This window comes from Macrobrachium rosenbergii, chromosome 13, assembly GCF_040412425.1.
Source record: "Macrobrachium rosenbergii isolate ZJJX-2024 chromosome 13, ASM4041242v1, whole genome shotgun sequence".
Taxonomy (NCBI): Eukaryota; Metazoa; Arthropoda; class Malacostraca; order Decapoda; family Palaemonidae; genus Macrobrachium; species Macrobrachium rosenbergii.
The window spans coordinates 21,687,343-21,712,683 of record NC_089753.1 but is presented as its reverse complement, the minus strand read 5'-3'; the positions used below and the strand labels follow the sequence as shown (position 1 = coordinate 21,712,683).

The following is a 25,341-nucleotide window of genomic DNA, read 5'->3' as shown; positions in this document are numbered from 1 at the left end:
TAGGTTATTTTATTTTGAAGTTAAAATATTGTTTACAAATATTTTCCTTGGTTAATATTTACATGGATACTTGTCCTAAATTTATTGTACACAATCTTGCTATATTATTGGGTATAACTTTTCTTCTGTAATTATCAAGTGTGATGTTAATACTGTAGGTTAGTTAAACATTTATCAGCAATAAAAGATTTTTTACAAACAGCAGTGTCAATGGAAGTACTGAAAGAGCAGTCGTTTTAGCAAGTTTGTTTGCTTTTCTTGTGGTTGCTTTGTTGGCTAATTTTCTTCTGAAGATCATTCTTATTTGCTTCATTCTTTTTATTTATGTAATGGTTAATATAACAGATCACGTACTTTGTAAGTCACAGGTTCCTCTGTACATTTCATGCTGTTTGCACTTTAGGTGAAATGTAAGTTTGGGTTAAGGCATTGTAAGGACTTTGGTTATTAAAACCTTCAAAAATGTTTTGCATGAAGTGCAAATAACTGGTTGAGCCTAAGATTTCTGTAGTTGTGGTGAACTGTTTAAGCCTGCACCTTTTATCAGTTGTGGTGAACTGTTTAAGCCTGCACCTTTTGTCATTTGTGGTGAACTGTTTAAGCCTGCACCTTTTATCAGTTGTGGTGAGTTTAAGAACCTTTGTTTTGTGGTGAAGCCTGCACCTTTATCAGTTGTGGTGAACTGTTTGCAAGCCTGCACCTTTTGTCAGTTGTGGTGAACTGTTTAAGCCTGCACCTTCTGTCAGTTATGGTGAACTGTTTAAGCCTGCACCTTTTGTCAGTTTTTTCATTGTTAATCACCAAGGTATAGTAGGTTACAAAACTTTATACCAATAGCTAGTCTTTACCAACTTCCATTTTCAACAGGAAAATTAACTTCACTGAATGTAGTAGGATATTTTTTTTTTTACAAAGCCCCTTAATCATTGTTTTACTTCTACCATTGCCAGAATTTACTCAAGCTATCAATTCCCAGTATGGATTTTTCAGTCCTTAATAATTCAACAAGACTTAATCAGTAGCTAAGATTTTTAACCTCCTGACCATTGTATATATACTTATACATACATAAATATATATGTATATATGTATATATATACATATATGTAATATGTATGTATATGTGTATATATATATATACATATATATATGTATGTATATACATATACATATATATATATATACATGTTTTGTTTATAGGCCATATAGCTATAAGACATTTATATCCCTATTGTTAAATGGTGGATATATATATATATATAAATATATATATATATATATAATAAAGACCTATATATATATAATGTCTGTTCTATATATGTCATTTACACCTTTATTGAAAATTGCCACAATTTATTGTAAATACTGAAAAAATTGCCTATTTTAATAATCAGCAAGATGTTTTTGGCAAGTTGAGTGAAAATTTTTTCCAATAATTGAGCAAAATATTGCTCATTTATTATTAGGCAACACGTTCTTATCTGAATAAATTGATAACGTTGCGAATATTGAGAAATATTGTAACTTTAAGTGTTTCAAACAACCAGTATTCAATTTTGACAGCTGGAAGGTCCATTCTAAGCTCTAAGCAAACTAATGTAGACCATAATGAGTTTTCATTAATAACAGTTAAAGAATGTTTACTTTGTGATACACTCATTTTTTATGTAACAGCCATCATCTATTTTTAATTCATTATAACATCTGTTTTTTTCTTCATAAGCAATTAATTTGGAAAATTCAAATAAACACTGAAAACACAGATAATACAATTTATTTTGTACACAAACAATATTATTAGAATACTTTTCTTATCAATTCACCAAATAATTGGCAAATAATTCACCGACGTTAAAAATTTAACTAATCTATAAATATTTTATATAAAGAAACAAATGGAAAACTGAAACATTCTTTTAGCTGTTTGCTTTGCTTGATGGCACCTAGAGTTACACTTCATTTCTTTCTCATTCTTATTTGCTACATCTTTTTATTTATGTAATGAAATACAATCTAATTTGCAAGTCACAGTTCCTCTGTAACCATGCTGTTTGCACAGTGAAATGTATTTGGGATCGAGTTACAAGGATTTTGATTATTAAAACTTTCAAAATGTAACGTGGATGATTTTTGTAGTTGTATCTGTTAGCCACTTTAAGTAGTTTGTCACCAATTTTATCATTTGTGGTGAAATCAGCTCTATCAGTTGTGGTGAAGCAAAACCTGAATTTAAGGTGCCTTTTGTCACCTTCTGTCAACGTTATACATGGTTGCATTTTCCCTTGGTCAGCACAACTATTAGTAAGTTTTTGAATGGGTCTGAAGGACCCCTTATCAACGTCTGGAATTCTTAGAGTAGCGTTGTCTTCTACCTGTATGGATTCCTCATCCTCATACCCCTACGGATCATCTTTGATGCGGATTGAGCCTGACTAATGTCGACATTTTCCCATATAATAGCTATGATGGCATTAACCCTTTCTTCAATACATGTTCAAACCCTATTCACTTTCAGGTTGCTCTGGAACCTCTTCATCTTCAAGTTGCTGTTCTGTTTCCTACTTTCATCATATTCCCTTTCGCCATAATATATGTCCTATATGAAGGACCTGAAAATAATATGTATCGTTAGCTCATATACTTTTCTGATTGTAACTAGGCATATGACTTAAAGAATTTAGTATTACTATGCTTTCAAAACCTGAAGCCAGGTAAATGGAAATATTACAAAATATGTAAAGACTTGTTAATACAGTAATATAGGTCTTTCAACTTATGATTTTGAGAAATGAGAAGGAAGAAGATTAAGTGCCTCCATTAGAATAGTGTATGAAAAATTCAGTTTCAAAGTGCATTATCAGTTTATCTTTTTTAATAAATTATTTAATATTTACCTTGTCAAGATCTTCTTTCTATAGCATTTGCCATCCAAAACTGATTCAGGAAGATTTGTTGAAGAAAGACCAACTGGCGGTTCTTCAAAGGTGGCCTTAAATGGTGTATGTTTCGTTGTCTCATGCTTGAGATATTTACTTGCCGCATATGAACAAATTTAAGCCAATACTCCATTTCTTGGAATTATTCTCTCGCATCCATAGCTTCATATTTATCCTGGATTACACCATTGAGTATATGTATATGCTCCTTGGCTATATGGATGCCTTGGCCGACCTGTCACTAGCTGCAATTGTGTAAATTGTTGATAATTCGGTTATCACAGAATTCACAAATTCCTACCGTTGTCACTTTGTATATATGTACTGCAGGGCACCGAATGTTAAAAATACAGGTAGAAGTGTCTGAGCTACACTTTCTTCTGCTCTTTTAGATTTAAGGGGGCTTAACACACAAAATTTGGTAAAATGATTAACGTAAAGTTAGGATGTATTTATAATCCCGTCAGGTATATATGACTGAAAATTTATTAGATCAGTTTGGCACCTCGATAAAAATGAGTGGCTTCCAGTTGGTTTCATACAATATTACCTTTTATATTGTATATATTCTTTTAAATGAGATATACAAGTTATATAAACAGGTTACAATATTCCATAGTTATATTAGACCATTTCTTTTTAACTTCAAATAAAGTTTCTTCTTGCCACCATGACCAACATCTTTATGTATACCTTTTCTATTGCACCATACACTTCCTCAAACTGCATATACGTATTTATAATGTTCTTTCCCCATCTGTTCTTTTTCTTTATCAAACATTCCGTTTACCAACCTTAAATATCTCATATCTTGGAACGATAGTTATAATCACATAGTGATAGCATCACTTTATAGATCCTTTGATAACCTTGATATAATATCTTTCACTTTTTCAAGGAGGATGTCTTGTGTTTCTTCCTTATTATTCAACGATGGTCCATATAACCTTATATACGAAATTTTCTTTTACTTCCATCGCTGAAGCCATATATATATTATATATATAGTATATAGAACTGTTGTAAAGAATGAAAAGAATTCCGTTACTAATCTACGTATTTGTATAGAATTATCATGAGTACATTATGTTTCACTTCACACCTTCATTCCTATTTACAAGTTGATAACAATTGTTGGTGATAGTACATAGAATTAGGCTACTAAAACATATATTATAAAATGGCCAAACTGCCATTAACAAATGATTAGAATAGGATAAAACATTAAAAGTTAAAAATAGTGTCATTAATTACAGATGGTATAGTAGTCGATTTATCAATATTCGGCAATATGGTATTGCATATATTTTGAAACCCCATATATGTATTTTGTAATATATAGGCAAGAAAAATTGCTCATTTTATATAATAATAAATTGCATTGCACATTCTCAATAATATACATTTCTATATATATACGATTTTCAATAATCGGGCAATTTTTTCAATAATGAGCATAACATATATATATATATATATATATATATATATATATATATATATATATATATATATATATATATACATATACATATACATATACATATACATATATATATATATACATATATATATATATATATATATATATATACATATATATATATATATACATATATATATATATATATATATATATATATATATATTATATATATATATATATATATATAATATATATATATATATTTTATATATATATATATATATATATATATATATATATATAATTTTTTCCTGTAATACCAATTTTGTTTTATAAGGCCCATCTAACTAGTAAGACATTTATTTCCCTGGCACTTGTTAAATGGTGGAAGTTGAGGATTGATAATTATTGGAAGAATGATCTTTACAAAAACATAAATGACCAGCAATAAAGACCTTTCTGGTAAAATTATTAGATTGACCATTCATGTTTTTGTTCAGTTCCCGTTTGATTTATCATGTCATTTAGCGTTTCTTGGGAATCTTTTAAAGATATTAAGGTGTCAATGGCGTCCGACCAATGTTTAGTTTGTATTTATTAAAACAAATTGCTCATATTTTAATAGCTACTTAGCACCAAGATGTTTTGACAAGCCTGAGTAAAATTTATGGAAAATTGTTCCTGCCTAAAATGATTTATCACTGTTATTAGTGGCATTCACTACTCCATTATCATACAAGTATAATGTCTCACGATGTCATTAGTCTTAAATCAAAGAAGAAGCCTTTTTCATGATCTGAAAAATTCATCTTCATTTGGGAAACTGTGCATTGAATGCACAAATCACGTTAATCCAGAGGACTACAGGGATATTGGGGGTGTACATGTTTTTATGCAACCAGCAAAAGAATAAGTAGCATATCAAATACCAATTACCTACCATCAGCATGAGTTTTCGTTAATAAGCAGCTGAAGGAAGTCTCATACTTTGTGGAAACTCAAGGCCCAGGTAATTAGTTTTTTATGTCCGATAATGAAGCACTGTCAGTCAGTTATTCATTATGTGGCATAGGTTATTTTATTTATTTTTCAGAAGTTAAAATATTGTTTTACAAATATTCTTCCTGGTTATTAATTTATGTGGATAATTATCAAATTTATTGTACACAATCTTGCTATATTATTGGGTATAACTTTTTCTTCTGTAATGTATATATGTGATATTAATATGTTAGTTAAACATTTATCAGCGATAAAAGATTTTTTACAAGCAGCAGTGCCAATGGAAGTACTGAAAGAGCAGTTGTTTTTAGCATGTTTGCTTTTGCTTGTGGTTGCTTTGTTATATTAATTTTCTTCTGAAGATCATTCTTATTTTGCTTCATATCTTTTTATTTATGTAATGGTTAATGTAACAGATCACGTACTTTGTAAGTCACAGGTTCATCTGTACATTTCATGCTGTTTGCACTTTAGGTGAAATGTAAGTTTGGGTTAAGGCATTGCAAGGATTTTGGTTATTAAAACTTTCAAAATGTTTTGCATGAAGTGTAAATAACTGGTTGAGCCTAATAGATTTTTATATATGGTATAACTGTTTAAACCTGCACCTTTTATCAGTTGTGGTGAACTGTTTATATATGTACCTTTTGTCATTTGTGGTGAACTGTTTAAGCCTGCACTTTTATCAGTTGTATGAACTGTTTAAACCCACCTTTTGTCAGTTATATGAACTGTTTAAGCCTGCACCTTCTGTCAGTTGTGTATGAACTGTTTAAGCCTGCATCTTTTTTTCAGTTGTATAACTGTTTAAAGCCTGCACCCATTTTGTCAGTTTTCATTGTTAATCACCAAGTTATAGTAGGTTAAAAATTTATACTAATAGCTAGTCTTTTTACCAACTTCCATTTTCAACAGGAAAATTAACTTGACTGAATGTAGTAGGATATTTTTTTTTACAAAGCCCTATTAATCATTGTTGTACTTATACCATTGTATATGAGAATTAACTCAAGCTATCAATTATAGTGTATGGATTTTTTCAGTCCTATAATATATGGCAAGACTTAATCAGTAGCTAAGATTTTTTTAACCTCCTTGACCATTGTATATATACTTATACATACATACACACATGTATATATATATATATATATGTATACAGGTATATATATATATGTATGTATATATGTATATATATATATACATATGTAATATATATGTATATAATATATGTATATATGTAATATATATGTGTATATATATATATATATATATATATATATATATATATATATATATATATATATATATATATATATATATATAATATATATATATGTAATATATAATTTTTTTAAAGTGAATTTTGTTTATAGACCATCTAACTATTAAGACATTTATTTCCCTAGGTTGTTAAATGGGTGAAGTTGAGGGATTGATAATTATATGTAAAGAATGATCTTTAACTAAATGATATAGCAATAACGATATTTGGTAAAATTATGTAGATTCATGTTAATGTCTGTCTAGATTTATCATGTCATTTAGACCTTTGGAACATTTTAAGATATGTACAAACTTTAGTTTTGTATTTACTGAAACAAATTGCTCCATATTTAATTTATTATACTAAGATGTTTTGGCAAGTTGAGTAAAATTTATGGGAAAATTGTTCCTGCCTAAAATGATTTATCACTAATTAGTGGCATTCACTACTCCATTATCATACAAGTATAATGTCTCACGATGTCATTAGTCTTGACAATCATGATTCCTTTTTCTAGATCTGAAAAATTCATCTTCATTTCAGAAACTGTATATATATATTGAATGCCAAATCATTAATCCAAAGGACTATATAGGGATATTGTGTACATGTTTTTGTGCAACCAGCAAAAGAATAAGTATACAGATACTTACCTACCACCAGCATGAGTTTTCATTAATAAGCAGCTGAAGAAATTTTATATACTTTGTGAAACCAAGGCCCAGGTAATTAGTTTTTTTATGTCTGATAATGATATATACTGGAATGTCATATTATTCATTATTTGGCATAGGTTATTTTTATTTTGAAGGAAAATATTTACAAATATTTTTCCTTGGTTAGTAATTTACGGGATAATATGTCATAAATTTATTGTACAATCTTGCTATATTATTGGGTATAACTTTTATATTCAGTAATGTATCAGGAGTGTGATATTAATAGGTTATTAAACATTTATCATGATAAAAGATTTTATATAATTTTAAGCAATTTTGCCAATGGAAGTAACTAGAAAGAGCAGTTGTTTTAGCATGTTTGCTTTTGCTTGTTGAGTTTGCTTTGTTGGCTAATTTTTCTTTAACTGAAGATCATTCTTATTTGCTTCATTCTTTTTATTTATGTAATGGTTAACATTTAACAGATCACGTACTTTTTTGTAAAGTCACAAATTCCTCTGTACATTTCATGCTGTTTGCACTTTAGGTGAAATGTAAGTTTGGTTAAGCATATATCAGGATTTTGGTTATTAAAATTTTCAAAAATGTTTTGCATGAAGTGTAAATAACTGGTTGAGCCTAAGGTATTTGTTTCAGTTGTGGTGAACTGTTTAAAGCCTGCACCTTTTGTCAGTTGTGGTGAACTGTTTAAGCCTGCACCAAATTTGTCAGTTGTGGTTTTCTGTTAATAAGCCTGCACCTTTTTCAGTTGTGGTGAACTGTTTTTTTATGCCTGCACCTGTCACCAGTTGGCATGGTGAACTGTGTAAGCCTGGAATCTTTTGTCAGTTGTGGTGAACTGTTTAAGCCTGCACCTTTTGTCAGTTGTGGTGAAACTTTTTCTTCCTGCACCTTTTGTCAGTTGTGGTGAACTGTTTAAGCCTGCACCTTTTACAAGCAGTTGTGTAATGAACTACTGTAAGCCATGTTTCTTTTGTCAGTTGTGGTGAATTTTTTCTTTTAAGCCCGCTTCATTCTTTTATCAGTTGTGGTGAACTGTTTAGCCTGCATCTTTTGTCAGTTGTGGTGAACATTTTTGCTGTTTGCACCTTTTATCAGTTGTGGTGAACTGTTTGGAAGCTATTACACCTTTTGTCAGTTGTGGTGAAATGTTTAAAAAATGCACCTTTTATCTGTTGTGGTGAAACTGTTTAAGCCTGCACCTTTTGTCAGTTGTGGTGAACTGTTTGGCCTGCACCTTTGTCAGTTGTGGTGAACTGTTTAAGCCTGCACCTTTTGTCAGTTGTGGTGAACTGTTTAAGCCTGCACCTTTTGTCAGTTGTGGTGAACTGTTTAAGCCTGCACCTGTTACCAGTTTTGGTGAACTGTGTAAGCCTGCATCTTTTGTCAGTTGTGGTGAACTGTTTAAGCCCGCACCTTTTATCATTTGTGGTGAACTGTTTAGGCCCATCTTTGTCCGTTGTGGTGAACTGTTTAAGCCTGCACCTTTTATCAGTTGTGGTGAACTGTTTATGCCCCTGCATCTTTTGTCAGTTGTTCGAACTGTTTAAGCCTCCACCTTTGTCAGTTGCGGTGAACTGTTTATGCCTGCACCTTTTATCAGTTGTGGTGAACTGTTTATGCCTGCATCTTTTGTCAGTTGTTTCGAACTGTTTAAGCCTCCACCTTTGTCAGTTGTGGTGAACTGTTTATGCCTGCACCTTTTGTCAGTTTTTTTCATTGTTAATCACCAACTAGGTTACAAAGCTTTATACCAATAGCTGGTTTTCAACTTCCATTTTGAACAGGAAAATTAACTTGACTGAATGTAGTAGGATATTTTTTTTTTTTTACAAAGCCCCTTAATCATTGTTTTCCTTCTACCATTGCTTGAAAATTTACCTCAAGCCATCAATTCCCAGTATGGATTTTTTTCCAGTCCTTAGAAATTTTTGAACCCCCTTGGCCATTGTATTTCAGGGATAGTGGGTTTTTAATTTTATGTTCGGAAAGTGTGCTTGCTCATTGGGTTAGCAAGCTGTATTTCAGGGATAGTGGAGTTTTCATTTTATGTTAGGAAACTGTGCTTGTTCATTGGGTAGGCAAGCAGAATCTCAAACACTTGTGCATGACAGGCAATCATGAGCAGTACACTTGTGCATGACAGGCAATCATGATCAGTACACTTGTGCATGACAGGCAATCATGAGCAGTCATTGTTCTAGTTCCAAGTATCATAATGGGGGGCAAACACCCAGTAGAAGCAGCAGTATCCAGTTATTTACCAACTTTACCCTCCAATAAGTGCAGGAATACTGTGATTGACCCCCCATCCTTGCCAAAGCAATAACAAGTCTTTGTGCTCCTTTCCAGTTATGGGGATGAGGTGAGTAAGAGGCAGTGTCTGGGTACTTTCTGATTTAATGTCACAAATTTCTGACGACGTGAACCTCCGCAAACGGAAAGGTAGCATCTAACAAAAGTGAGACGGGCATAATTTTACGGTCAGGTGTGTTTTTCACACCTGGAGAACAGTTAACAATTCTTTGTACAAAATAAGGAAAGTTCTCCATTACATATGGTTTGAAAGATTGAAGTGTTCAACATTTACATATGGTTTTGGTTTTACATGCGAGATACTGTAGTTCCTGCAAATACTGTACATGAAAATCACTGCTTCAGCCTTCCATCTTTGATTGGTGTTTTCTAGGGAAACTCAATGTTCTACTTTAGGTCAAGTTAGTTGTTTTGGATGGCGGATGCCCAGACAGAGGGCCCAAGCAGGACTCTACATTACTCAACCCCCCCCCTCCCCAACAGAAACTCTTGGAGATGGACAATCTTCTGTCTCTGCAGTGCAGGATTCGGTGAGGTCCAGAGTAGACGGGGGAGGGGGCACTGGTGTGCGTCACTTCTGATAAACGCATACTATTTTGTTAGGCCCAGTTCTTTGGGGCATATGCTTTTCTGGCTGCGTCTTATGTTCTTTTTTCTGGCATGATTTGTCTTAATGCTTTACAGTCATCAGAGGGAGTGGCTGGCGTTGGTGGGTTTTGGAAAACTTCTGGTATTGCTAGTGACTGTCTGTAGAGTGCTTCTGCTGGCGACATGTTAAAATACTGTGTGGGCACTGCTCTACGGTCCTAATAAAATCCACAGTAACTTGTTTCTCCACCTCCCTTTTGGACATCTGGCGGTGAGTGCTGCTTCCAGGGAGTGGTGGAACCACTCTGTCATACCATTTGCTTCTGGGTTGTATGCTGCCATGTGTTTTATTTTTGTCCCGAGGCTGGTGGCAAGGGAGTTAGTCCCCCTATTGATGTACTGAGGGACTCAGTGCCGACTGACCCAGTTTAGTAAAACCCTTGCACAACAATGCTGTTTAAGAGGTACAGGTAATGTCAGGCCATCTGGTATTCCAGTCGATGATTGGATCACAATTGAGGTACCTGTACCCCTCGGAGGGGATAGGGGTCCCACAATGTTGATGTGAATGTGGGCAAGGTGTCGTTCAGTTTTATTGAATTGTCCTATCCCTGACTCTGCATGCCTCATGACCTTGGATGTTTGGCAGGGGAAACATTTCTTGATGTCCAACTTCATGGCCCACCAGATATATAGTTTCAACAGGATACAGGCATTGGAACGGCTGGACGGGTGTGACAGGTCATGGGTGAGACTGAAAGCCTTCCTCCTTAAAACCAACGGCATCCGTTACTCGTTTCGCAGGTGATGGCCGTCTCTCTGTCATCTATGGTGAAATCCCTCCATGTAAGGGCAGGACTTTCCTGCTAAAGTCGCTGCAGGTCCAGGTCATCCTTCTGGGTTGCTGCGACATCAGGACATGATATCACTATCTAGATTGCATTGATGGTATTTCTGGAAAGTGTCTGCAATGTTGTTGGAACCCCCCTTCAGGTACAGGAGAACTCGGATATCGCAGATAGGTGACACTGCTGTCATGCTGACCAACAGTCTCCATTTTTGGTGAAGGCTTGGACCAAGGGTTGGTTCTTTTGCGCCACGAACTGCTGTCCCTCGAGCATGTATAGTGCAGTGGACTGCCAGCAACTCTGTCGAACGTGAAGTATTTCTGTCCCGCTGGAGATAGCTTTTTTCTAAAGAGTGCTAACAGCTGACAACTTTCATCTGTATCCTGCTTGAGTATCACGCCCATCGCTGTGTTACTTGCATCAGTTGTCAGGGTTAGGGACCTGTGGGATAGAGGAAACAGTTGTCAGAGCTAGGGACCTATGGGATAAAGAAAACGGTTGTCAGGGTTAGGGACCTGGGATAGAGGAAATGGGGTTATAGAGGAAACATTAGTGTTGCTGCAGAACTCAGGGCTTTTTTGGGTAATTGAAAAGCTGTCTCATGTTTGTCAGATGGTTAAGATTTTGGTTTTCTTTTTAAGCATTCATATAAAGGGGACATGATTTCAGCTAGGTTGGGTATGAATTGGCGTTAATAGTTGATCATGCCTGCAGATTCTGGATCGCTTTGATGGTGTTTGGTTTTGGGAAATCAGTGATAGCTTGGACCTTCGTAGGGAGGGGTTAGACTCCCTTGGGGATTATTGGATGGCCAAGAAATTCTATTGTACTTTTTGCCCATTCACATTCATCTTCCTGCACTACTAGCCCATTGTTTCCAAGCTTCTCCAGACTTGCCTTACCTCCCTTGTGTTGTTTATAGTTGGGCTGAACATCAATCGGGATATCATTGACATTAATAATGCAGCAGGGCAGTTCTCCCAGAAAACTCATCTGTGAGGTGTTGGAAGGTTGCACCAACATTTCAAAGGACAAAGCAGTTGTAGTTGAAGGTGTATGTCCCGAAGGGGGTTAAGATAGCTGTTTTTTCTGTGTCTTCCTTTGGTACTGGGACTTGGTGGTACCCATGCAGCAGGTCAATCTTTGTGAATACTTGGGCACCTTCTAGCTGGTTTGTAATGTCAGCGATGTTGGGCAATGTTAGGAAATGTTTTGACAGGGGGCAGATTCCTGCCTGTTCCATTAGTTGTCAGGAAATGTTTTGACATTGAGTCATCCTAGTATAGTGGTGTGATTGTGGACATCATGAACCAACTGCAGGGCCACACATGGACCATCTGCTTTAGGTATACCATCTGTGATGAAAAAAAAAAAAAAAAAGTGTTTTGCTTGGGAAGGCTGCTCAGGGGTACTGACAGCGCTAGGGTGGTATTTAGGTAATAACTTTCTTCTTACTTGGCAGATTAATACAGCAAGTTTTATCCTTTCCTGTTCCATGTCATCACATCCAACTTCCTGCTAAGAATATCATTGTTTGACGTAAACTAGTTTTTCCAGGGCCAAATGTCTTTTTCCAGAAGTTTATGGGTTGAAACAGTGGTTGTTTAAAATTTTTCACAACTCTATAACCCACACAAACTTATTAGGACCTCTGGTCCAACTGGTGTCGCTCTTCCAAAAGTTTGAGGTTGTGTTATTTTTGTAATTAATTTTCATCCTTTTAACATTGGTGATACATGCAAACAGTTGGGTCTGTACTCTTTTTCTCATCAATCTCCATCAGTTCTTCTAGGTTGTTGCTGTTCTACCCATCTTCAGTTCTTTTTATGGGCAGTTATATCTATTATTGGTTAGAAAGATGATGTACTTTGTCTCAGTTCCAGTTTCTCCTTCGTTTTCACTGCCATCTCCTGTAACTTGCTGTTTGTCAAAAACATGGAAACTTCTGCTTGAGTCACAAATGCAGCTTTTGGTCCTTAATTTTCCTCAACAGGTAAGATGGTAGACCTGACTGCTGTTAGCAGAAACAAATTTGTATCTGCTGTCAGACCTCGCCTTCCGTTCATCACCACCCTCAACTCTGTATTGGTCTCTGCATGAGTAACAAGTGGGCAGCTTCTGAGATCCTCACTATCAATTGGCTCTACCAGTAACAAGTGGGTAGCTGAATCCCTCGATCTGGTAGTGGGCTGAGATTTAACTTAAAATTATGTTGCTGGTGGGAGACTCGGAAGAGAGACTTGGGGAAAATTTGCATGCTGTTAAAATGGCATGTCTTTGTTAGAATTCTTGAAGGATTGTGTTACTTGTGGAAGACCATGATGAAATATTTGAAATATGCACAGTAGACATCTTCATTTTATGAGCAAGACCTTTATTACTTTACACTAAAATATTTAATCAGTGTTGAAATTTATGGCTGAAGAGTTGTAGAACCACCACTTTTCATCATCACACAAGCGTCCGAAGTAAGTTTTACAAGATTCAGAATTGTTTATCTCAAGCCCAACAGCTCATTATTTACCATGGAGGCTATTGCCAAAGCTATCCCTACCATTAGGCTAGTGTCGTGCTGTTTGATCTTTGTTTTATAAATGAAATTTTAAGCTTGTTGCAATAATAAACAGGAATTTTTGAAGGATCAACATTTTTAGCTAATGGTACTCTCCATGAGATATTGTGAACTGGTGCAGCCATCTTTGGTTCTCCTTTATCTTTAAGTAGATTCAGGTCTTGCTTGAATGAGGTGGTCTCCTTGTTGGTGAAGTGTCATTGAAGAAGTACTGCTGTTAATTGATCTCTGCTGTAATCTCTTCCATGTACCAAAGGCTTCAGGATGCTGGAGGAATCATAAGTCCTCAGTGCCCTCAAGAAAATTAAGATAGAAGCCAGGATTGAAAGGAGACTATTTTGCTTATAGACTCACTGGCTTCTGTGCCCCTGTTCATATGTCTTCAAGGGAAGTTTCTTCATTTTGTGTGGTGGTGAAGGGTGTTCTGAGTTTATAGTATAGTCTTGTTTTCACACACACTTTGCAGTTCCTAAAATCTTCACCTCTAGTCCTAAAATAAACCCCCATTGGTAAACTGCTTGTCTGTGTCAATTATTTTTCTTCTCTCCAGCAAAATTTTCCATCCAAAGCCATTTGATTTTGCATGAAAGAATGTTTCAGCAATTTTAATATAAACACTATGCCTTATATCATTAGATTTAGCTGATATCCTGCAAATTATTCACTCGTAAATTCACTATTTTCTTTCAGCTGAAAATGAGGGGGTGTTAACGCAGAGCACCTTCAAGAATGACGACACAGATGGGAATTTTCAAAAAAATGTTAAAATTTAACTTTGTACAAAAAAGAAAGAAAAATAAACTATTACTAAACATGTTCTATAGTTCTTATTCATAGAAAATTATATAAGTAATAATTATAGAAACTAATATATTGGTATTCGCTCAATAAAATATTGATAAAATTCAGTAAGGAACAATGACTGAAGACTTGAAAATTTTCTCTGTAAACAGTACACTTTACATTTTGAATGGGAAAAAAAAAAAAACAATGCAAATGATGAAACTAATTGGTTCAATGTTGCAAACTGCTTCTGCCTATGACTATACAAGGCGCAAAAAACTTGTTCAACTTAAAATATCAAAGCCATCAATAAATTTTACAATGTTCCCTTAGCTAATTTTATTCCAGCAAAGAAACTCCCTCTTCCACACAATACAAACAATAACACTCTAACGCAACCACTTTATATTAAATTGGGAATGAAACTGTAAGCAAGACTATATATTAGCTTTATATTTGAATAATCTAAAATGGAGTAAATACAGTAGATATTTTTCAGTATCATTAACACCAATGTCACAAGGTAAGCCATGAACTCTGTATCACTAACACCAATGTCACAAGGTAAGCCATGAACTTGGCAAACATAGCACTTGCGATGTTTCCTGACATACAGCCTTTTTCTGACTCCCAAACTTTCACCTAAGCTTTAAATCTAACGGCATAACTCAGCAATAGGACATACACAATAAACTGAAACTGTAGTGATGTCATAAAAACAAGAATTTCTAGATCAATGACTAGGAACACAATTTATTCCATAAAACACAAATGAGTGATAGGCCCACATTAAGTACACAGCACAGATAGAGATCCCAGCTCTGCCTGAGAAAAGAAATCTACATACACTTGTGCAAACATAAGAGTATTGTAGCCAACACTTTTAATCCGTGCTAAGATTAAAACATAAAAGCCCAATATTTTAAAGGTTTTTAAACATGCAAGGAACACCAAGTAATAGTAATAGCTCCTTTCCAAATACATAGATATGCAACAGGTGGACATGCTCAAATTAAAATTCAAGAGATGTCATATGTAATTTTTCAAATACACCCCCACTGATTATTGTAATCTGTGAGGTCAGCAGTCTTTGCTCCAGACATCCCAGAAGTTTCATTATGAATATTCATCCAGATCCCTAGCATCTCTAAAAGATGAAAAAAATTGTTCTCCGTAGTCCTAACTAGCTGCCCCTTAACTGGAAAAATTGCAGTAGAAACTCATTGCCTTACATTGGCCTGAGCAGTTACTTTGTAAGTCCACCCCACCTTTCTTTAAATCTTCAGGTGAAAACCCTTATGGATAGCCAACTGGCTATAAACTCAAGGAGGCTCTAAAGGGAAATCAGTCTGCAGATTAACAAGTTATAGGAAAATGTGATAAATCAACAAACATGAAGGAATAGAAAATAAAACTGATACACACAAGATTCAGGAGATGTCAGCAAGAGAGCAGAAATGAACTTGCTCCTCACTTAAATATTTGTAATCAGAAGATCCCACAAATGTGCCAGGCAAACTCCACATTGTAGTTGTAGCAAATTTAGTAATAAATGTAATGCTAGAAAATGACACTACAGCAGCAGCCTGCCTAGTGTTGCAAGCAAAAACAGCTAGGTCAGATAGAGTGCACAGGACACCTCAAGTTCCATCAGCAATGGCCTAATGAACCCAGCTGGCTAATGGTTGGTAAGTGTAATATTTTTTTAGTAGTAGTGGATACCCACAATACCCATAACTTGAGGTCAAGGTATGCTTTACAAGAATGAATACAGCTTCCCTTCCTTCAGATCTAGACAAAATTTGCCCTGCTCCCACCACAGGACCAACTTGATAGGAAATTTGAGTTAGGAAGTAAAATCTAGAATATATAAAAGGGGACTTACAAGTTACCATGATAAGAATGGCATTTGCACAAGATTTTACTTTTAAAATAAGCTGAAACTGCTATATCCCTGGCCTCCTGACCCTTGACCTTTAGTTTGGATGCTTCAAACTTAAAAGGTGGATGACTATGCAATTACAATCTATTTTCCTCAGCAAAAAGGAAATAATGCTTTTAAGAAATTAAATTTAACCATGCAAACAATAAAAACAGCCTCAAATTAGGTAGAAAGCTTGCTACCTTGGGAAAAGTTGCTTTCAGAGTCTCCTGGAATAGTAATTACTACTGCAGCTTCAGCTGATCATCCTACCATGGAGGATGGGCAGAGCTTCATACCCTCTACATGTGTAACTGGGCAGCTGCAGTTTTGATGGAATAAGTCCCAGGTGGGAAACCAGGCTTGCTGTGGTTGCGTTGTTGGCTGGCTGCAACCTCTCCAATGCTGGCCTAATGTAAGAGAAAGGTATAAGCCTCCAGGTTGTCCCAAGTCTCAGAACACTATAAAGAGACATCTTCCATGCTGCTGGGCACAAGATGCTGGACAGCAACTTGAAAAATGATTGTTCATGTTAGCAACAAACAAGTCCCAAATAATCACATACATCCAGCACTCCTCAAGGTGTAGAACCACTCTTATGGTAAAACTTACCTACTCTGACTGGGGGTCTACTAATATAGTACATTGTGCATCCCTGAGACAAACCTCGGGATTGTCACTGCTCTTGTCCCTGAAGTTAGATCTTTGCCAACTGATGCATTGGGGGGGGGTGACCTTCTGCCTCCATTACAATGATATACCAATGTGGTAAATTGTCTTACACTTCACTACCATTCCTGCCTTAGGGTCCAGGATGTCTGACTTCAACCCTAACAAGTTATGGCTTTCCAATACCTCTGCTGATCACTAACAAAAGTACTGTAGGTAAATTCGATCTAATGCTGTGAATGGGTGCCCCAGCCGTCTTTCAACGTACATCTCTGAAAATAATAACTGCTTGAGAGCAATTGGCACTGCAGCACCTCACTTGAGGACTGGCTGCATCTTGCCATCGCTTGAAATTTTTGAGACCTCCCAAGTGTCCTGTCAATGCCTGGATACTGTCCAACAGGCAACTGACTGGAGGTGGAATGACAGATGGATGCAAAAAAGAGGAGCTAATTTCTTTGGTGATGAAATAGGTGGTTACTGATCCAATGACTACTTTGCTCGAGGAACTGGATTAGTGAGAAACTGGTGTGGGACACGAAACCTCTGAATCCTGTCCAAAGTAGGTCATGCTAAAGATGTTAAGTACCTGTATCTACTTCCTTGCCCAATTAACAGGCTGCCTTTGATAGAAGTGGATTCAACTTGACCCTAGTGAAGATGGTTCTGAAGCTTGGATGCTCAAGGGCACTACCATCTGGTTATTCAGATACTTCACCAACTTAATGCCCAGCTTATAAGCCTAAATAACTACTAGGGCCAATAATCATGTGAAGCCTGAGGGGATGTCACTTGACCTAAACATACAGCCTTACACTGTCAAAAAAAAAAAGAAAGTGAAGGTGCAGTATTTCTTTAAGGAATAAAATAAGTAGAATCTACAATTCTCACCATCAATGACCAATGGTATAAATTTTTCAAGCAGCTTTTAAGGGATCTTCTATGCTGACGATATGTTTAATGAAAGTAAATTTTGCATTCCCATTCTGGATATCTACAAGGAAATGAACACTCTTCAGAAATTGCTACAGACAGTCAAATCATTCTGCATGGCCAACCTAGCTGATCCTCCCATTCTAAGAATATTAACCACTGTTACACTGTCCCTAAAGCTGCAAGCTGTCAAAATGTTTGTAAGTCGAAGTTAGTACAAGTTCTACAGTCTGAAGATTTGCATTAAACACTGGTATGTTTGGGTAATTTTATGAGGGAGACCAATGTGTTATTACAATTAATGTTTATAATAATGGTGAGGAAAGTTTAACAATCAGTCCTTCAAAGCATGTATGATGAAAACAAGGAAACAAAAATAATCCTCAAACAAACAGCATTTTAACAAAAACCTACTGTGATAACTTTTAACGAATTTTTTTACCACCAATTATCCCAGTCAAAGAGGGTGAGAAAGTCTGTACTATGTACAGTACAGTATATGGTTCTCAACCTTCCCCTTCAGTGACAATTTGAAAAGTCAAGAAATCTTAGGAGGGTCAAGAACACTACAGGAAGATGTTAGCAAAGAGACTACAGGATTCACGCAGGTGGTAAAACAACTACCATAAGAAAGCCAACACTGGCAGCTTAGGTTGAGGGGTTGACAACCCTAATGAGTACTCTGTAGCCCCCACATGATTAGAGAGACTATATCTTCAGGGAGCAAAAACTCTCTAGTCCTCTCTGAAGAAGAAGTGAGTGTCTGTCAGCTCCAGTCAGATAAGACTTATCTTACACCAAGATGGAATCCATGGACCACTGTCCCACATTATCTTTAGTAGATGCAAGAGTTGGCTCACTTCAGCCATGAACACCATTACCTTCAAACATGGGATGTGAGGGAAACTGGCTTGAGGAACTTTGCAACATGAAATGCTTGGGTCCTCAATTTTCTTGGTGGCCTTTATAACATGGATTGGATGTAGCCCAAAAAGATCTTGCACCCTTAGAGAATTCATAAGTGTCACAATGTTGTATGGTTTGCTAACTCAACAACAAAGCAGCTCTAATAAGCAAATTTGGCAAAGTTGATCCACATTCATGTCAAAGCAGCCAAACAGATGGCGGCATCAAACATATAGCAAGGCCGACAAAAACACAATGTGATAATGCCTGGGTCCATCTCTCTCACCCCAATCTCCAAGCGATTGCTAGCATGGAACTAAAAGTGTGGAGATTAAAACATGAAGGGTCAAAGCTCAGCTGGGATCACCAATCCAGGTCAAAACATGAAACAAGGAGAAACATGGACACATAGAATGTAAATAATAAACAGATCTAAACATAAATAACACTATCAAATTAAACCATGCTAACCAAAACTGGAGCACAGAGCTTATATATATTTCCAGAACAGATGGGGATAAGTGCACAAATAAAAACAGCCTCAGCTCAAAACATTGCATTCACAAGTTTAAATAAAATAAGGCCATGCAAGTTACTGTTAGGCATGAATTAGCCTAACCAACTGTTATGCAAGAATAATTTAGATACAGTAGTATAAACAAAGAACAGCCTGTTGCAACCTAGGCTTCTGGCAGGGCATCAGGAGATACAGCAAACGCCAGAACATGGCTTGTATGAGTAAACATTATAAACAACAAAGAAACCAATTGGCTTTAATGAAAAACTTAAATGTAGTGGTACTTATTACAACCACAACAAAATTTACCTCAAATAAAAAGGCCATGTGCACTACAGGATACTCCACACATGAAAAGTATTGAGTTTGTAAACCCACAGGAACAAACTTTGCCAATCTAAAAGTTAAAACTCTTGAACTGATAATTAAATATGTAAATTACTGCACTACAATATATTGTAATAAAGAGGGGGAACTGAAAATATCTTTAAACTAGCATGTCATGTCAATTATAACAAATACTTACACATATGCCTTTTATGTAATACAGCTTTGCTGTTCCCATGAAAAATTACCTATGCTATAGATGCAAAATCTGCTTGGCTCCTCTTGAAATTGGCAGTACCTCCCAAATATCCACAACCAATGGATGACTTTATACAAACAATTTGCTGGACAGCAGCAGCTTTGTGAAATCAATATTCGGTATACTCTAGAATGAAAGGAAAGTTCAATTAGCAAATTAAGTAACCTTAATATGGACAAATGAAAACAAATTAACTGATCTCCAGGATGAAAGTGACACCTTTTGCCTACCTGAAACTACTAAATTACCGTTAAAAACTTCAATGACCAAACCTGCTAGTACTGAAGCACATCTACACAAAAGCAAAAGTTTAAGTTCTTATATAAGACCAAATTCCCATTCGAGTTCCCCTTCTCAAATATGATCAAATATAGCTATAAGTAAGTTTTTGAGGTCTAGAATTGCCATATAATATAAAAATATGCATTTGTTTTTTTCCAAGAACTAACTTTGATGGGCATAACGGTACTCTGTCTCACATGCAATGCTCAATATCAAGAAACTGACTAGCCTAACTAGAAAATATTGAGTAATTAAATACCCATCACAAACATGACGAAATTCTGCTTGAATTAAAATGATATGGCTGCTAAACTTATATTTAACAAGGATTCAGTCTCTCATGATCCCACTAACATCAAAAATAAAGCAATAAGACTATATGGTGTATTGCAAACAGTAAAAATTAGGCAAAGGCAAAAAACTTGAAGAATATAAAATAAAGGGTAGTGGAAAATGATGACTTTACAATAGCCAATAAATAAAATGTAAAAAAAGGGGTGGAAAAGGATTACTTTATGACAGCCGATATATAACAAATGTTCAGCTGCCCTTGAGGGACACCAATTTAGTGATGGCTTAACTTTTGTTAAAGGTATACAGTACAGAGCTGCAGTACAGTGCATGATACAAGGGTTTATAGATTTTCATCTTCACATTTCTGGACCCTTAAACCTCCCAGAAGGCCAACTGATATTCATGGTTTAGAACACGAGACTTGCACCAAATTCCATACAATGCTCAGTTCTGATACATTAATGCTTTTCTGAAGGTTAATAATCTATTATTCTGATTTCAAGCAAACGCATCCCCTCTTAATATGGTATGGCCAATTCAACGGTCAACTTACATTTACCATTAAAGTAACTTACTTAAGTTACATGGGTTAAGAGTATTATACATCACACTAAAATAAATACAAGTTCCCTTCATGGCTACAGTTCTGCTATTACCATATAAATCAGCATTGACTAATGAATGCAACACAAAGCCTTCAGTCCTATTGCAATGGGCAGGAGCTCCAGAATATCCACCATTCTAGATGTATTTTGCCAATTTTGCTGGGCAAGTGGAGCTTGTCTTCATGAACTCTACATTCTGGACTTCATTTCAACTGCCCCAACATATTCTGGAATAAAAGAGATGTTCAATTACTAACTATTTAAAAACACACTTAGAAATGTGAGATCATTCTATGAGCAGACATACAAATAGGCTTTATCTACAAAAACATAAAAATACTTTAACAACATCAAATTTCAACGAGACTTCCAATCTAAACCAAATACAGTATACCATTAAAACTTTCCTTTTCTCTGATAATGCATACAATCAACTACTGCTCAAAATTAGTATTTTTGAAGTACATAACTCCACACAGTGTGCAAATTAATCTTTTCTTGACAAACCCACCTTGTTACAATTGTATTATAATCCTCCCTACAAAACATCAGAATAACTATCTATATCACCAACCCACTGATACATGACTAAGTTTCCTGTAAATGCCATTAAAATCACTGATGCCATTAAAATAATTCATACCTGATAATCCTGATGTGTTTAATCAATCCACAAAGAACATTCAATAACAAGCTTCAACTGTCCAAAGATATGTTTATACAATACTGTTTTGAATACTGTATCCTGAAATATAACTAGGTAAAAACAATAACTAAATTGGGTATCACCCAACAGGTAGCATACTGTATAATTTAGAACAAAAATTAAATTGTTCAATTATACTGTCTTTGTATTTATCCTACTAGATTACAGGGGTGTCATTTAAACTGCTCCCCAAGACTCAAGATCCCCCCAGCCTTTTAAATGATGCAACAAATTTGAAGCCTCAAGAAGTAACAGCAGCTGGTTTTCCATTATTCCTACTGAAATTCAAATGTGTCATCACATTAGGTTATATCTTTCTATTTTATGCGCTTCAAAAAGCACATAAAATAGCTCAAAATCAAAAAACCGCCAGGTGATTAGGCTCGCTTTGCTTGCCAAACCACCTTTAACCTCCCCCCCATCAAAAACTCAAATGACTCCAGATTAGCTTTTACTCAGTAATTCAATTTTTTTTTAAAGTGGTGAACAAATTTAATCTAAGACCAACTCAAATATCTTATGGTAAATGGGTCTAGAATATTTTTGACCTTCCATTAAAAAGACACCTTTAAATGTGCAAAAAAGTAACAAAGAGCAGTGATTGCTATCAAGATTATTAAGCTCACAAACGAGTTCAACAATTCCTTGAAAAAACATCCTGGCCCTAAACAAAGGGGCTCTGAAGAGGAATGACCCTAACAGATTCCCCAAAGTATAATTGGAACCTCTCCCAAAAGAGAGGCTCAAACACCAGTCTGCCTTAGTTAAAAGTGTTCTCAGGACCATGACTATCAGACCTGGCAGATCCACTCCAAACCTTGTGCCAAGGTTGATTTCAAACCGATCAAAATTGTGGTCCACATTCCAGGTGAAACTAAACTGGAAAAGAACAGGAACAAACTCATGTGCACTAATGCGTATGCACACATCAGAAATCTTGGATGAACCAGAACACACAGTGCTTGCATGATCATGTACACTTGGCTCACCAAGATACTCTGCAATATTATGCATAAATCCTCTGTTTAAACACAACCTGAGGATCATGCAGGCATGTACTGGGTGCTCTGGACAATCCAGGCTATTATTATTATCATTATTATTATTATTATTATTATTATTATTATAGTTATCATTAATTAATCATTAATCAGTATTAATCATTATTATTTATTAATCATTAATAATTATTTATTAATCATTATTATTTCTTAATCATGAATCATTATTAATCATTATTATTTATTAATCATCAATTATTATTATTATTATTATTATTATTATTATTATTATTATTATTATGCATACGATTGAGGAATTGCACATGCATCCATCTCAAGCTCTGAAAGAACAAGGAACACAATGAGAGTAAACAAAATCACATGCATACAGTCATGATAACCTGTGGTTTGTACAACAGCAACACGTTAAATGAACCACAAATGTGCCACAGTCCCACCTGGGAAAGCTTGGCACTCACACCCAAGTTGGCACTGTCAGAGAACAAGAGTGTGACCTCCCTTAAGGGAACAAACAGATGGTAGGGGAGATGGGACACTCCAGGAGGAAGGAACCCAAAATATTCAGCAGTATTTGAAGTAACCATCAATCATCATTAGGCCTTCATCCACTTCTGCCAACCTCTCCACTGTGAAGGTGACCAGACAGCACATTTCTCACAGGACAACAAAACTGGTTACACTACCACCTAGTAGCCTATATAAAGCCAAACACTTATGTCCTTCACACCTTTGTTGTTCACTTTTCATGTTCAAAACTCATGCTAAACTTTTTTTCCACGCATGTTTAATAAAAGATTAGTTTCAGTTTTGTCAGTCACTGCACAGCAAAGCCTTCCTCAGCCAACCAATGGTGGGGGTGGGGTCAGGGTTTGCTCAGCTTACCAGCCTATTGGTAAATAACCACCTTCTTACCCACTTTCATTGGTCATTTCCAGCTCGCACTATCACAAATCAAAATAGTTGATTCCAAATGAAATCTAACATACATTTTCATTTAATTATCACACATCCAATTTTCCCATAGCGTAAGAAATTAGGTGATGACTCGTAAAGTCCGCCGCGCTCCATCACACTTCCAGCGATGCATTTGAATGAACCACTACCATCATTTGAAGCATGTGTCCTCTCAACACAGCATAAAAGCATTTCTACAATTCAAAGTAAATGTTTTCTCCTAAATTACAAAATAATTACATTTCCACCTAAAAGGAAGTTCACTAATGTTCAGGCCTATACATGTTCATATTCCACTGGATAAAGGATGGACATTTAAATTATCAATAGCATATTCCAAGTCTGTTGCTTACCTATGTTGTAGCTGGCTACCGCATCTCTTATGGCCTTGATCTCAAAAATGGCCAAGTATGATTAGCCTGCTTTGAGCCTAGCCTACGTCTGCTTAACTTTAAATGCAATATTTTGATATTTTTGCTTTAAAATAAATGCATCAATGTTGTTTAGCAGCCTTTGCTATGCACCTAAACAATAAAATAAAAGAATTTATTATCAAAGTTAACTATTCTTTACCAATATGCAAGGCCTAAGTGCCTTTGGAGTAGCCTAGATGAATCTGCCGGCTGCTTTGAAGTAAGCTTGGCTAAAGCCTGCACACTTGAGTTTGCTGAATGATCAGACACCACTGATCTACATTACTGTCACTTGTGAAGAAAATAATACAACTTGTGTTACCTGGGATAACTTAACAAATTATAGCCTATGTTAATTAAAAGGAACGACACAAGGAATAGGGTAACCTACTATGAAAAGCGTTGGCTAACTAACAGGCACCTCCTGTGTTCTGAAAAGTATACCTTTAATTTCCATTCCCAATTTCTATAGCACCAAAAATACATTTACAATATTCACAAAACACAATATTTACCATAACAATCAACACAAAGACTCCATTGCCTTCTACCTCACTTTACCAGGTCCATCAAGATTAGCTGCAGCAAAGGCCAAAAGGTTCGTTATTCACCTTTGCAACCAGACCAACAACTAACCTGGACAAACAAGGACTGTGGATAGTGTGGAATAGATACCTCCTGGTTAAATAACTTGCCCACGGAGACACCTATGAATGTCTTCTAACAACATTATATAAATTTAGCAACAAATGTTTGTTAATTTATAGGCTATCATTCTTTCATCATTGTAATGCATATCTGCTTTGCATATAAAAATTCAAATGATAATTACCCGAAGATACAACGACTCTTTGCAGAATATCGAATGATTACTAAATGTCATAATTCTAGAAATATTTCCATTTTCATTCATGGCCATTACAATTACAGAAAACGTATAACGAAGGACTTCGTTAAAATTCACGACTTTTAAAATTAGCAAACAAATAATTGATCAGAAATAGTCTAGAGCCTTAACCTATAAAAAAATAAGGTTCTTAAAATAATATCGAACCTATTCTATCAAGAGATATAAGAGTTCTCTATTTATGAATGTTTTTCTCCCATATAATTTA

The 25,341-nt window shown here is 35.4% G+C and overlaps 1 long non-coding RNA gene across 2 annotated transcripts; it reads right to left on the bottom strand.

Annotated features, from left to right (window-relative positions):
- Positions 1 to 9,693: 9,693 nt before the first annotated feature.
- On the bottom strand, positions 9,694 to 24,886 carry LOC136844988 (uncharacterized). 2 transcript variants are annotated; one of them, XR_010855028.1, is made up of 4 exons: positions 24,742 to 24,886; positions 21,183 to 21,358; positions 19,940 to 20,076; positions 9,694 to 11,504 (listed from the first exon to the last, which is right to left on the bottom strand). It is a non-coding gene; the product is annotated as an uncharacterized lncRNA (long non-coding RNA). The 2 variants fall into 2 exon arrangements; XR_010855027.1 differs by lacking the exon at positions 9,694 to 11,504 and having other exon boundaries at positions 15,144 to 20,076.
- Between the last annotated feature and the right edge of the window lie 455 nt (positions 24,887 to 25,341).